We start from the raw sequence: 12,886 nt of genomic DNA on the forward strand, positions 1-12,886 counted from the left end.
GTACTCTAAGTTCTGCCCAAAGTGACTAAGTTCTGCCCAAAGTCACCTGAGCCGAATGCATGTGCATCGCTTCTTATGTTAGGTAGATAATCGCATAGTGGGCTTCCTCTTGTTACAAGAAAAACAACAACAACAACAAACAGACAATTTAATTTAGTGGAGTTTGGGCAAATTTTAATATGACTTGAATTGGGCAGTTTCCTGGGCTGAGCAATTCCAGGGAGCCCCGTGGTCAATTGGTATTATAAATTCTGGAATGGGAGAGAGATGTATGCAGAACCGGAAAGTGATGTACAAAGATAAACAGTGAAGGCATGAAGCAGAAAAACAATTTGGATTGGTTACATGATGCAGTTTGTATTAACACAGTTAAAAAGGTGGAATGACTGTGATGAACTGAAGTCTAGCTCCTGTGACCGACTGTAACATAGCAAAAAAGAAAAGAAAACAGCCTTATCTAAACAAGGTCACAGTTTAGAAAGCCACTCAGGAATACATGGGCTTTTTTGGTATTATTTAACACTCTGAAACCTCTCCTCATTTCTGCCAGAGATAAAAGTGGGGCCCTTGGTTGCAAGTAGCTTGAATTTGCGTTATTTGCTTTGGAGGATGATGCTAAGCAGGTCACACTGAGCTGAGAAGCTGACATGTCTTGACTTAACTACTGTAATTTGGACATTGTTTACTTCAACTAATTGTCTTCCCTATCACAGATGTAAACTAATATTTCTTACTTTCTGTGTATATGTATTTAAGCCTCACAAAATTTTTACAAAATAGAGTGATTTCCATTTCACGATAGAGGTTTCTGAGGCTTGGTATGTTCAACTGACTTGCCCAACAAAACAAAATTAGCATGAGAGCTTTCTTTGAATCCTAAATTCAGGCTCTTCCCAACATACCTCTTCAACAGCCCACTTCCTCCATCCTTCCAGTTCTATCAGTTGGACAGTTACAGGCTTGCATTAATAGGGAAAACAGTGTGGTGTGTTCTGCATAACAGAGGAAGGTTGGGAAATTAGGAACTGCTACACAATCTGAAATACTTTGAAGAATGGGATCAAAACTAGATATAACGCTGCTGATACTATTAATCATTAATTTTCCATTTGTCTTCTTTTATGCTAAGCTTTTTATATGAACTAATATCATATTGAACTTCTTCAAATCATTCCAGTTATCCTCTCTTGCTGACATGACTGACAATGGGAGATAGGGCTACTGTATTTCTCAAAATAAGAGTACCTATTAAGTACTTGACTATTGCCCAATTCAATGCATTCACCTAGGAATGTACTGAGTAATGAAATTATTTGGGTCATTTATAATTTTACCACTAACAGGCAGTTAGCTATTGGTTAACCCGTGCATGACCCATTCTTAAACATTATATTTCTGAGAACAACAGTAAGAAATTCATTTATGAGTAAGATGGTTTACTTCAGATTCTTCTTATTAAGAAGAGAAACATAAGCTTCAGTTTCAGAAAAAAATTTAAATGGTTCACTAGGTTTGCAGAAGTAGCTGACAATATAATAGTTAAAGCAAGCTTACCCCAGTGGATCTCAACATTTTATCAACATTGGGAATACCTGGTGAATATGTTAAGACAGATTGCTAGGATCTACCACCAGAGTTTGTGATTAGTAAGTCTGCATTTTTACACATTTCCAGGGCAACACTTCGAAAATCCTATTCTGAAATAAAATGCTCTCAGGTGAATTTGTTAAGCAATAGCTCTAGAGGAAATCATTGCTACTTCAAAGTTGGTTGGAGACCATATAGAAAAGTTAAAAAAAAAAAAAAAGAAAGAAGAAGAAGAGAAGAAGAAGAAAGAAGAAGAAGAAGACGAAGGAGGAGGAGGAGGAGGAGGAGGAGAAGAAGAAGAAGAAAAGAAGAAGAAGAAAGAAGAAGAAAAAGACGAAGAAGGAGGAGGAGGAGGAGGAGGAGGAGGAGGAGAAGAAGAAGAAGGAAGAAGAAGAAGAAAGAGAAGAAGAAGGAGAAGAAAAGTCCTCATGGCTAGACTTGAAGTTCTAGTTTGTTCAGTTTTTGGATGAAGGATACCCAGATAGGCATGACATTAGCACAGGGTCCCTCTGCAGCTGAGGCAATCTCTGAGTGAGGGACTTGCAGCTGAAATTTGTTTGTGGACCACATTCCTTGCAGCTGGAACAAGTTCTTCCTTGAGTAAGATGTGAGGGGTCTCTACACATGCACCAAACCCAATTTAAAGCCTAAAAAGTGTTACAAATGTTTGGAGCCAAATTGATTCTCCTCTCTCAGACATAACCTCTGTCTCTTGTTAATTAAGATCCCACCTAGCTTCTTCATTGTAGATATTGTTTCATTAGAAGGCTGAACAAAATTTAGTTTTCAATTAAAAAAAATCTTAGCAGGAGATTAATGACCAGTGAAATGTGCTATTACTAGGTTATCACAAGCATGAGGGGTTTTCAAAAAGTGTATGTAAAATAATGCTAGGAAAAAACTATTCATGGATATCAAATTCCTTCTGCACCAAAATAAATTTGTGCTTTAATCTGTTTTTCCAAACTTTTTGAAATCCCTTCAGTATTTTGCAACTTTTATACCAAAAAAATATTTTCTTGGGACCAGCAGTTGGCGTAATGGCTATGTCGCTGGACTCCCACATAGTCAACCACAGTTTGGGTCCCCGACCCGGTGGCTTAAACTCACACTGGGTGCGCGTGTGTGCGTGCCCAAGATCCCGAGAGGATAATGAAGGAGAAGGGATTGTGGTATGGCTATCCCCCCTGGGGAGTGATTTCTCGCTTTTTGTCTCTCTGTCTCTCTCTGTCTTTCTGGTGAGCGCATGCGCCCTATAGCAAAAACCTTTCCAAAAAAACATTTTTTTCTCTATAGAAAACATAAATTTCACAACTCAAAGAATGATTAATACATAAACATCTATTATTCCTCAAATAAGGTGTAACTAGAAGACAGAGACTGCTTTAGACCAAATTTTGTATAGATTTTAGAAATCATTTTTAGGTGTGAACATACTTTTATTTATCTTTGGTCCACATGTTTTGTCCTTCTACATAACCAGTTTGAGCTATTTTCTCATCTATAAAATTGGTATAAGTTTATATGTGTAATTTTAACCTTTTCATCATACCACATTTTTCTTTATCCAATACATTTTGCATCATAACTTCCTACATTTTTTTTTCTTGAGGAGGATTCTTTAGTTATATTTTTGTCATTCCAGAATAGTAGAATATTATATACAGAATTTCATGAGGCTAATTTTGGGTCTATTTCTATAAAACAATCATGTTGAGAGGATCTCAAAGGAAATAGAAAAGTCTTTACACAATGATGTGTAAAGATTGTGTGTGTGAGTGGTGGGAGGGGGGGTTGTATCCTCTATTTGACTCAGCATTTACATTTTTATATATCTTTAAAAGTTATGACTGACCCAGCAGGTGGAGTGCTGGTTAAAAAACTGGATCCCACACGGCCAACTCCACAGTTCGAATTCCAAACCCAGTGCCTTAAAAGACCCACTGGGCACTTCTGCATGCATATCCAAAATCCTGAGAATGGAGGAGAAGGGAGTGTGGTGCAGCCATCCATCCCCTGGAGTAGGGGGTGAGTTTCACTTTTTCTCTCTCCCTGTCTCTCTCTCTCTGGTGAATGCATGCACTGTATGGCAAAAATCGTTTTTTTGGAGAGGTTTTTCACTATAGGGTGCGTGCGCTCGCCAGTCAGACAGAGAGAGACATAGAGACAGAAAGCGAGAAATCACCCCCCAGGGGGGATGGTCAGGCCGCAATCCCTTCTCCTCCATCCTCCTCGGGATCTTGGGCATGCCCGCACACGTGTCCGGCGTAAGTTTTAAGCCACCGGGTCCAGGACGCAAACCGCGGTCGACTACGTGGGAGTCCAGCAACATAGCCATTACGCTAACTGCTGGTTCCCAAACATTTTCCAGGACTCAAATCACAGTTGTTGGCCATGTGGGATCCAACTGCCTTAACCTTCACAGCACCTGCTGATGCGACAAAAATCTTTAAAAAGAAAACAACAAACTTATGCCCATATAAGTCTTAGAATCTATGTCTTTTTATTTACTCATTTATTTATTTTTTTAAGATTGCCAGAGAGAAACAGAGAGAGATAGTGAGAGGAAAAGTGAGAAATCTCTCCTTGGGTGAATGGGGGGTGGGGAGCAGAGGTGGCAATGCTACAATCTTTTCTGTATTATACTCCTGGGCTTTCGGGTACTCATGCACATGTGCCTGGTAATTTTTAAGATTTTTGGCACTAATACACATATGCCTGATGTTTTTCAGGTCACTGGATTCAGAACTCAAACCCTGGTCAGTCAAGTGGTAGTCCAGCACCGAAACCACTCTGCCACCTTCTGGTCCCAGAACCTATGTCTTATTAAAAGCCTAATGGGGACAGCAGGTGGTGTGGTGGTTAAAGCACTGGATTCCCACATGGCCAGCCATGGTTGTAGTCCAAGACATTGAGGCTTGAAAATCATACTGGGTGCACATGAGCCCAAAATTCCAAAACAAAAATAGAGGAGAAAGGATTGTGATGTGGTTGTCCCCACCGGGAAACGATTTCTCACTTTCACTCTTTTAAATGCTTCACTAGCTTTTCAGAAATAGTTGACAATATAACAGTTAAAGTAAACTTACTCCAGTAGGTCTTAACATTTTATCAACATTGGAAATGCTTGTAAATATGTTAAGACAGTTTACCTAGGATCTACTACCAGAGTTTGTGATTAGTTAAGTCTGAAGTGGGGCTCAAAAATCTGTATTTTTTTTTCTCTCTCAGTCTCTTTCCAGCAAGTGTATACACTCTATGGAAAAAAAAATCCTAATAATAGTTTTATTTTTTTTCTATTTACTTATTTATTTTAAATTATCATTATTATTATTATTATTATTATTATTATTATTTTAAGTTTTCTGTAGGGCACATGTGCCCACCAGAGACAGAGAGAAAGAGAAAGTAAGAAAGCAAGTCACCACGTCCAGGACTTGAACTGCACTCGGCCATGTGGGAGTTCAATCCCCTAACTACCACACCACCTGCTAGCCCCAGTGTAATAATATGTTAAGCATGATCCTCTTGGTCAAATTATATTTGCTGTACATCTAAAACTATGATTGAATGCCATACATTGAAAATCTGTTAAGTAACTGACCACCAGATACTAAAAATCCGTTATAAATGTTTGGATGTTTGGATAATACATATGAATATTATGAATGTTCAGATGTTTGACAATTATGAAAATATTGCTTTAAATAATTTGAAGATATTACTTTTAAATATTTTAAGTAAATCTTTTACATAAAAGAAAACTGATGGAGATTAGGTGAATGTATGAAATTGTATAATTACATACCCCACTAAAATCTGTAGAAAATGCTACATGTATATTTTTATGAAAATTATACTGTATCACTGACATTATTTGGGGTAATTTTAGCAGCTGTGACCTTTTGAAAAGGTAATATTTCAGTAGCTTTCCACAATAAAAGTTATTTCTTGCTCATGTCACCATAAGATGTTCCTGTTCATGGCATTTTCCTATCAGATAATTCAGGTAAACTTACTGTGGTTCTGAAATAGAGTCCCTAGGAGGCAGATGCTTCTCAGCAAGTCTATAGAATATGAGAAGCCTTATCTCCCACATTAGTAATAGGAAATAAGAAAAACTCACAAAATACAGGACATGATGAGAAAGCTACATTTGCTAGGAGGTGGCCTTCATCAGATTGAAGGACAGAACGAAGTCCAGAACCTGTATAGAAAGATTTCTCCAAGTGCAGATAGTCATTGAGAGGCACTCCAGTTCATAGTAAGAGGAGGGTATGTGACAGAGAAGTGAAAACTGGCATGGTGACCAGCGTGGCCTGGTGAGGACTACAATAAGAATAGCCAGGCACTGGACCAGCAGTTGGTGTAATGGCTATGTTGCTGGACTCCCATGTAGTAGACCACGGTTTGAGTCCCGAACCCGGTGACTTAAACTCATGCCGGGCGCGTGTGCATGCGGGTCCAAGATCTCGAGAGGAGAATGGAGAAGGGATTGCGGCCTGGTCATCCCCCCTGGGGGGGTGATTTCTCGCTTTCTGTCTCTGTCTCTCTCTCTGTCTTTCTGGCGAGCACACGCACGCTATAGCAAAAACCTCTTTAAAAAATTACAAAAAAAAGAATAAGAAAAAAGAATAGCCAGGCAGTTGAACCCCCAGGTCCTAGCCCTAGGAGGGCCAGTAAACGCCAGGGTGAAGCCAGTGAGCCTTTGACCAGAAAGCTCCTCATCAAGGTGTCTATCATCACCGGACACAGTAGTCTTAAGTGAACGCAGTTGTCACAGAGAGGATAACAGTAAATGCGAAGTATAAAGGGGATCTCTAAAACAGCATCATTTCAGAGATCCAGACCATGAAACAGAGACACCAAGGTTCAAGACTAGAAACGAAGGAAGCAAAATCAGCATGATAAAATTTTAAGTACAACCAATCTCTGAAGAATAGCTTCGGTCCAGTCGGTGGCTGCTTTATTGAACCAGCATCACCTGGGTGCCCAGCTATTTGGTGAAATATTATTCTGAGTGTCCCTGTGATGGGGTTTCTGGATGAGATTAACATCTGAGTCAGGAGACTGAATAAAGCAGTAGGTGGGCTAACTCTCCCAAGAGAGGAAACTTTTGCTGTCAAACTGCTTTAAACAGAGACATTGCTTTCTTTTCCCCTGCTTTCAAATTCAAACTTGAATAAATTCAAATCAGTTCTCAAATCTTGAGCCTTCCAGCTTTCAGACTGAAATTTACACCATCAGCTCTCCTGGCTTTTAGGCCTTGGGGCTCAGGCTCAGACTGGAACTAAACCATGCCCCTCCTCGTCTCCAGCTTCATGACTGCAGTTCTCATGACTTCTTAGCATTCATAATTATTCAAAACAATTTTTTATAATAAATCTACACACACACACACACACGGTATTGGCTTCATTTCTCTGGAGTACCCTAATATGGTATATAACACAGCATCCACTAGACATGCCATTCCGTAATTCAAGTTTAGGCTGTGACATAATGTCAACAGGAACAAAAATGGGTGCCGTGGAAAAATGAATATTCAAACCAAAGCACTATCCTATCGCAAAGTAAAAAGGGAGTCAGGGTGAGAGGAAAACATTCCCAGCTTATCCTGGTCATAAAAGGGCAGGGATGGTTACTATACAGAGTAATACTGGAGAACGGGATAAAAAAGAATCAGAAAAGGCATTTCGGGCAATGTGTTAACAGACATGAAGATGGGACAGTGTTATTTTTTGAGCAATCTAAATAAAAGCAAAGGCATAAAATAAATACAGTTATATATCATATCTATAAAAGTTAAAATCCACTAAGAATATATGAAAATAAAGACAATTTATACTAATAATACCTTCAATACCTAAAATTTAGATCTACAGAATTGCAGAGAAGATGAAAAAATGGTACACGGAAATTCAACATACTTCTCAGAAATTGAAAATTAGAGTAAAAAAACCAAAGTACATGGGATATTTAAATAGAACAAGTAAAAAGCTAAAGCTAGTAGATAATAGAAAAAAGAAATTTACCTAGAAAATAAGTATCCACATTTCCTAAATATATTACAATTTTACACATTTGGACCTCTATAGATCATAAAGGAAATCTTAATTGATCCTGGAAATCAGAAATTAGTCAGATATATAATATTACCACATATAACAAAATTATTAACTTGTAAAACTCTTAAGTTCCTTGCCCCACAAATATTTCCATATTAAGGACATAATCTTAGAATTACACAGAAAATTTAAACTGAACTCACAAAATATCAGAGAACAATTGACAGTTGAGAACATTATGAATCAAAATCTGTACTCTGTGGTCAAAGTAGAGCGTAAAGAAAATATATAATTTTTTAAGAGGTTTTTGTTATAGGGCATGTGCGTTCACCAGAAAGACAGAGAGAGACAGAGAGACAGAAAGTGAAAAATCACCCCCCAGGGGGATTGGCCATGCTGCAATTCCTTTTCCCTCCTTCTCCTCTTGGAATCTTGGGCACACATGCACACACACCCAGCATGAGTTTAAGACACCAGGTCTGGGACTTGAACCTCAATTGACTACATGGGAGTCCAGCAAACTAGCCATTATGCTAGCTGCTGGTCCTGAAAATATAAAATTTTGAAAATATTTAAAAATGAGAATTTCTTTTAAATGAACTAAGCTTTCTATAAACAATGGTAGAAATCAAAATCAAATTAAAATACATTGGAAATATCTAAAATGAAAACAAAACACGAATTAGAATTTATCAATAAAACAAACAGGTGTTCTCTTAAAAGATTGCTAATCAGAATAAATCTTTGGAAAATCTGACCAACTGGTTTAAAGAAGAAATGTACATAAGTATACTTTTAGAGATTTCAAAAGTATAAGATTAATATGTACAAGATTAAATTAAACACATTTAGAAATATAGATAAAATGAATTATTTTCTAAGAAACCTGAGATCATCAGAGACAAGAAATGCAAATCTCTAGCAGGCCAATAATTATAGACAGCAAGAAATAGAAAGCAAATACATTCTTAGCAATGACACAATGCCTTAGTTCTGACCAAAATATCAATGTAGAAACAATTCTCTAAGTAATTTTACAATGATTACAACGGTAATTCCAAAGCTGGGTAAGGAAAACACAAGAATAGCTTATTTTATATGAAGGTAGATGGGCAAATCCTTAATATAAGGTGATCAAGTAAAATGCAGTGTGTTTAACATGGTGCTGCTGTTTACAGAAAGAATAATACAGTACGACTAATATCATGGGGTGATGTCAGTTTAAAATCAGAAAATGGATTAATATTTATTATTCACATAAATGAATTAAAGGACCATTATGATTACTTCAGTAAATCTGGCAAAAGGAGTTGATAAAATTTCATACTTACTCTAACTTAAGAAAACTTTTAACAAATTATAAGTGAAAAATTTTTTCTTGACTCATAAGCAACTCATCAGAAGTCTCCAGTATGTGTTATTTTAATAAAGATATATTTATAAGCATTATCACTAAATGCAGAAGTAAAATAGGGCTTCAAAGCTACTATTTGAGATTATAGTACCTCAAAAGGACTTACTCCATTTAGCAAAAGAAGTTAAAAAAATAAGAATATAATAATTGAAAGAAGATCATTTTCATCACTATTGTAAGATTATCTACTTATAAAACCCAAGACTATCCTCTAAAGATATTCAAATGAATAAAAAGTTAATGTTACCACATAAAAAATCTGAGATATATACAAAATGTAATTTAAAAAATATCCCACTCACAATGACTTGGTTTTTCCTTTGTCTAGATATTCACTTATCTATTTTTTCAATAACATACAAATACTAATAAAATTTATGTTTCTCAGATTTTTATTAGTTTTGTGGGTGGTAGCAAGAAATTGATCATGCATATTAATTAATTAGGAGATAATACCTAATATGAATGTTTTTAGAGCTCTATTGAGCAAAAAATATATGAAGTTATTATTATTTTTGGAATGGAAAAATAAATGTGATGTTGATAATGGTACTTTAGAAATATCAGATCCTCCATTTTGATTTATCTGCTTTCAAACAGACTTGAATTTTAAAAACAATTCACCTCTATAGCATCAATAGAGAAAAATATTGCTTTGTTCAAAACATTGCAATTTTCAGTTATCTTTGAAAAATTATCCTTGGTCTCTAATGTGTATATGTTGTTGCATTTTGTTCAACAATGGACATATATTAATTTTTCAGTACATGGTGCTCTATAATTTCTAGGGACATCTTATTCTGTATCCTTCACGAGCATAACTCTAAAGTTTTCAATGTAAAACAAAGCATTGCCCTAGAAAGAGAGCACTGATTAAAGTCACAATGTGCTCTTTTGTGGTGGTGTTTTTAATAAAATATTATCAGTGGTAAAATGTAAATAAAAAAGCAAATTGCTTCATTCATCATGTGTTTTAAGCAGTTAAAATGAATGAACTCTCCTTTGAGAAAACATCTGACTAAGCAAAATGATGGTTATGAGTTTGGGAAAATGTTTAATGAACTTCCTAGTTAAAATGCAGTTGTTATTTTAGAGCCCATTATGGTGTTTTTTAAATTAATTGAGGCTTCTTTGCTGAGTTTTTTTTTTTTTCTCTTTTTTGCTTAAGATACCAAAATAAGTAACCTTAGTAACTCACATTGATGCCAAGAAGTTACGAGGTAGGGAGTGCTGGTTGACACAACAATGTATACCTGGAGGAGAATGTGTCCATGAATCTCTTATATTAATTTATCTGGTATCAATTCAAAGGCAAAAAGCTGCAAATGATAAAGTACACATTTTCTTTAAATAGATCAAGTTGTAAGCATTCTGACTGACATTCACGTTCTACTTATTGTTCTGAAATAATATTTTTTTACTGTAGATTGGAGGGTGAAATGGTATGTCTGTTTACATATGGAAATATTTCAAATAATGTATGTAACCATTTTCTTGCACAAAAAGAAAAATATCTCATTAAAAAGTAAGCTCTGGACCAACAGATGATGTATTGGTTACATTGCTGGACTTCCACATGGCCAACTGTGGTTGGGAAATCATGTGAATTCAGATATTTGCAAGGCACTCTTTCAAGATCAAAATTTAATCCAAAATTAAGTATTAGCTTCATGCAAATGATTCTTGACTTAGTAAAATGGATATAATAATTGCCAACAAGTCATATATTATAATTATTTTTATTTTATTTATTATTATTATTCAAATTGACCAGAGAGAGAGAGGGAGAATGAGAAAGCAAGCTGCTAGGTCCAGGACTCAAAACTCGCTCGGCCATGTGGGAGTCTAGCACCTTAACCACTGTGCTACTTGCCAGTCCTGAAGTCCTTTTTATATATACGTATTTTTATTCATTATGTATGATAAAACCTTAAACCATCTGGCAGGTTTTTCTACTTTGGTCTCAGTGGTTCTTGGTACCAAGAAATATAATCTATTCAAAAGTACACATATATACACATGCATGCACACACAGAGAGACTTATGTAGAAACAAATTATGAACTACCAATTTTGTTATATTCCAATCACAAGGGCTGATCCTGTATTTTGATGGTTAAGAGAGTTAGATCCTATATGCGCTACCATGGTTTGAATCTTGTCAAGTTCATTTGAAAATCATGCCAGTAATATACAATGCATGCATGCTCAAAATCCTGATGAAAAGGAGGAACAGAGGAACAAGAATTACTGTGTGACCAAACCCCACTCAAGGGTGTTCTCTCTCTCTCTCCTTCTCTCTCTCTCTCATGAATTCACACTCACTCTGAGAAAGAAAGAAAAAAGAAAAAAAAAAAAAAGCCTGGTAAAATTTGAAGTCAATCATGACTTGAAAATAAATTGCTGAATTTATCCATAGGAACACAGAAGATAATAAAAATTAGTACAATAAAAATGTTGTGGGTCAGCCAGTGGCAGGTGGTGAAGGGATTGGATCTCCCATAGCTGACTATATGGTTTGAGTCCCAGACCAATGGCTTGAAAAACAAGCTTGGTACTTATGTGTATCTAAAATCTCGAGAGGAGAATGGAGGAGAAGAGATTGAGGCATGGCCATCTCCCACTGAGGGGTGCTTTCTCTTTCTAATTTTCTGTCTCTCTTTCTGTTGAGCACACTTACCTGATGAGCACACTTACCCTATAGCAAATTAAAAATGAAATATATGTTGGGTGAAAAAAGTTCAGCCAAAGCATCTACAACCTCAATAAAGAATAGATAAAATACGAAGAGAGTGGATACCAATTTGGAATAGGATTACTTGCAGAAATAGTTATAGTGATCCTCTTTTCATGGAAAACTGGGTTTTAAAAATTTTTTTTGAGATTTTTTTTTTTGCTATAGGGCACATGTGCTTGCCAGAAAGACAGACAGAGACAGAAAGTGAGAAATCACCCCCCAGGGGTATGGTCACGCCGCCATCCTTTCTCCTCCATTCTCCTCTCAGGATCTTGGGCACGCAAGCACATGTGCTAGGCATGAGTTTAAGTCACCAGGTCCAACAAACCGTGGTTGAATACATGGGAGTTCAGTGACATAGCCACTACTCCAACTGCTGGTCCTAAAAAATTTAAGTCCATATTGAAGACTGTGTTTGTATATGTTTTTGGTGGCAGTCAATGAAATGAACACAGTCCTAAGAATCTTAGAAAATGATTTTGAAATATCCAGCAAATTTTCATGAAAAATACATGTAGCAGACAGCAGTTTAAAGTAGTTAAATTCACCATTTTTCAGAGATGAATACTCGTTTTGTGGTGACCTAGGCCTGTGACTTCTCTTCTAGCCCTCTGGCTACCTGCTTTTGGCTATCTTCCATTTCATTATCACCTTCAACCTCTGAGGCACATGAGAAATACATAGGTATGGCTCTAAAACAATTTTACTAGTTTACATCACTGTGACTACAGATTTGGTAAAATTTTCCATTGCAACTAATACCTAAAACAGAAATATGAAAGTTTCTTTGAATATCACAAATAAATGTTCCTTCAGAAACACACTAAAAACTTGATCACATGAGGGTAGAAAAACAGGCATGATTTTTAGAATTTATTTTTCTGTTGAAATTTCATCTCTGTTTACTCTTACATAATTTACCAGAGTTCACTGCTTAATTATAAAATGTAGACATAGGACAGACATAGAATATGTTTGAATTCAAATCATGGAAAAAATACACAACCTTAAATTTAAAATCTGCTTTGCATCACCAATAATATGTTATCTTCTTAATAGATTTTTCTAAAAATAATTTTAT

Source organism: Tupaia chinensis, unplaced genomic scaffold, assembly GCF_000334495.1.
Source record: "Tupaia chinensis unplaced genomic scaffold, TupChi_1.0 Scaffold000498_1, whole genome shotgun sequence".
Lineage (NCBI taxonomy): Eukaryota > Metazoa > Chordata > Mammalia > Scandentia > Tupaiidae > Tupaia > Tupaia belangeri.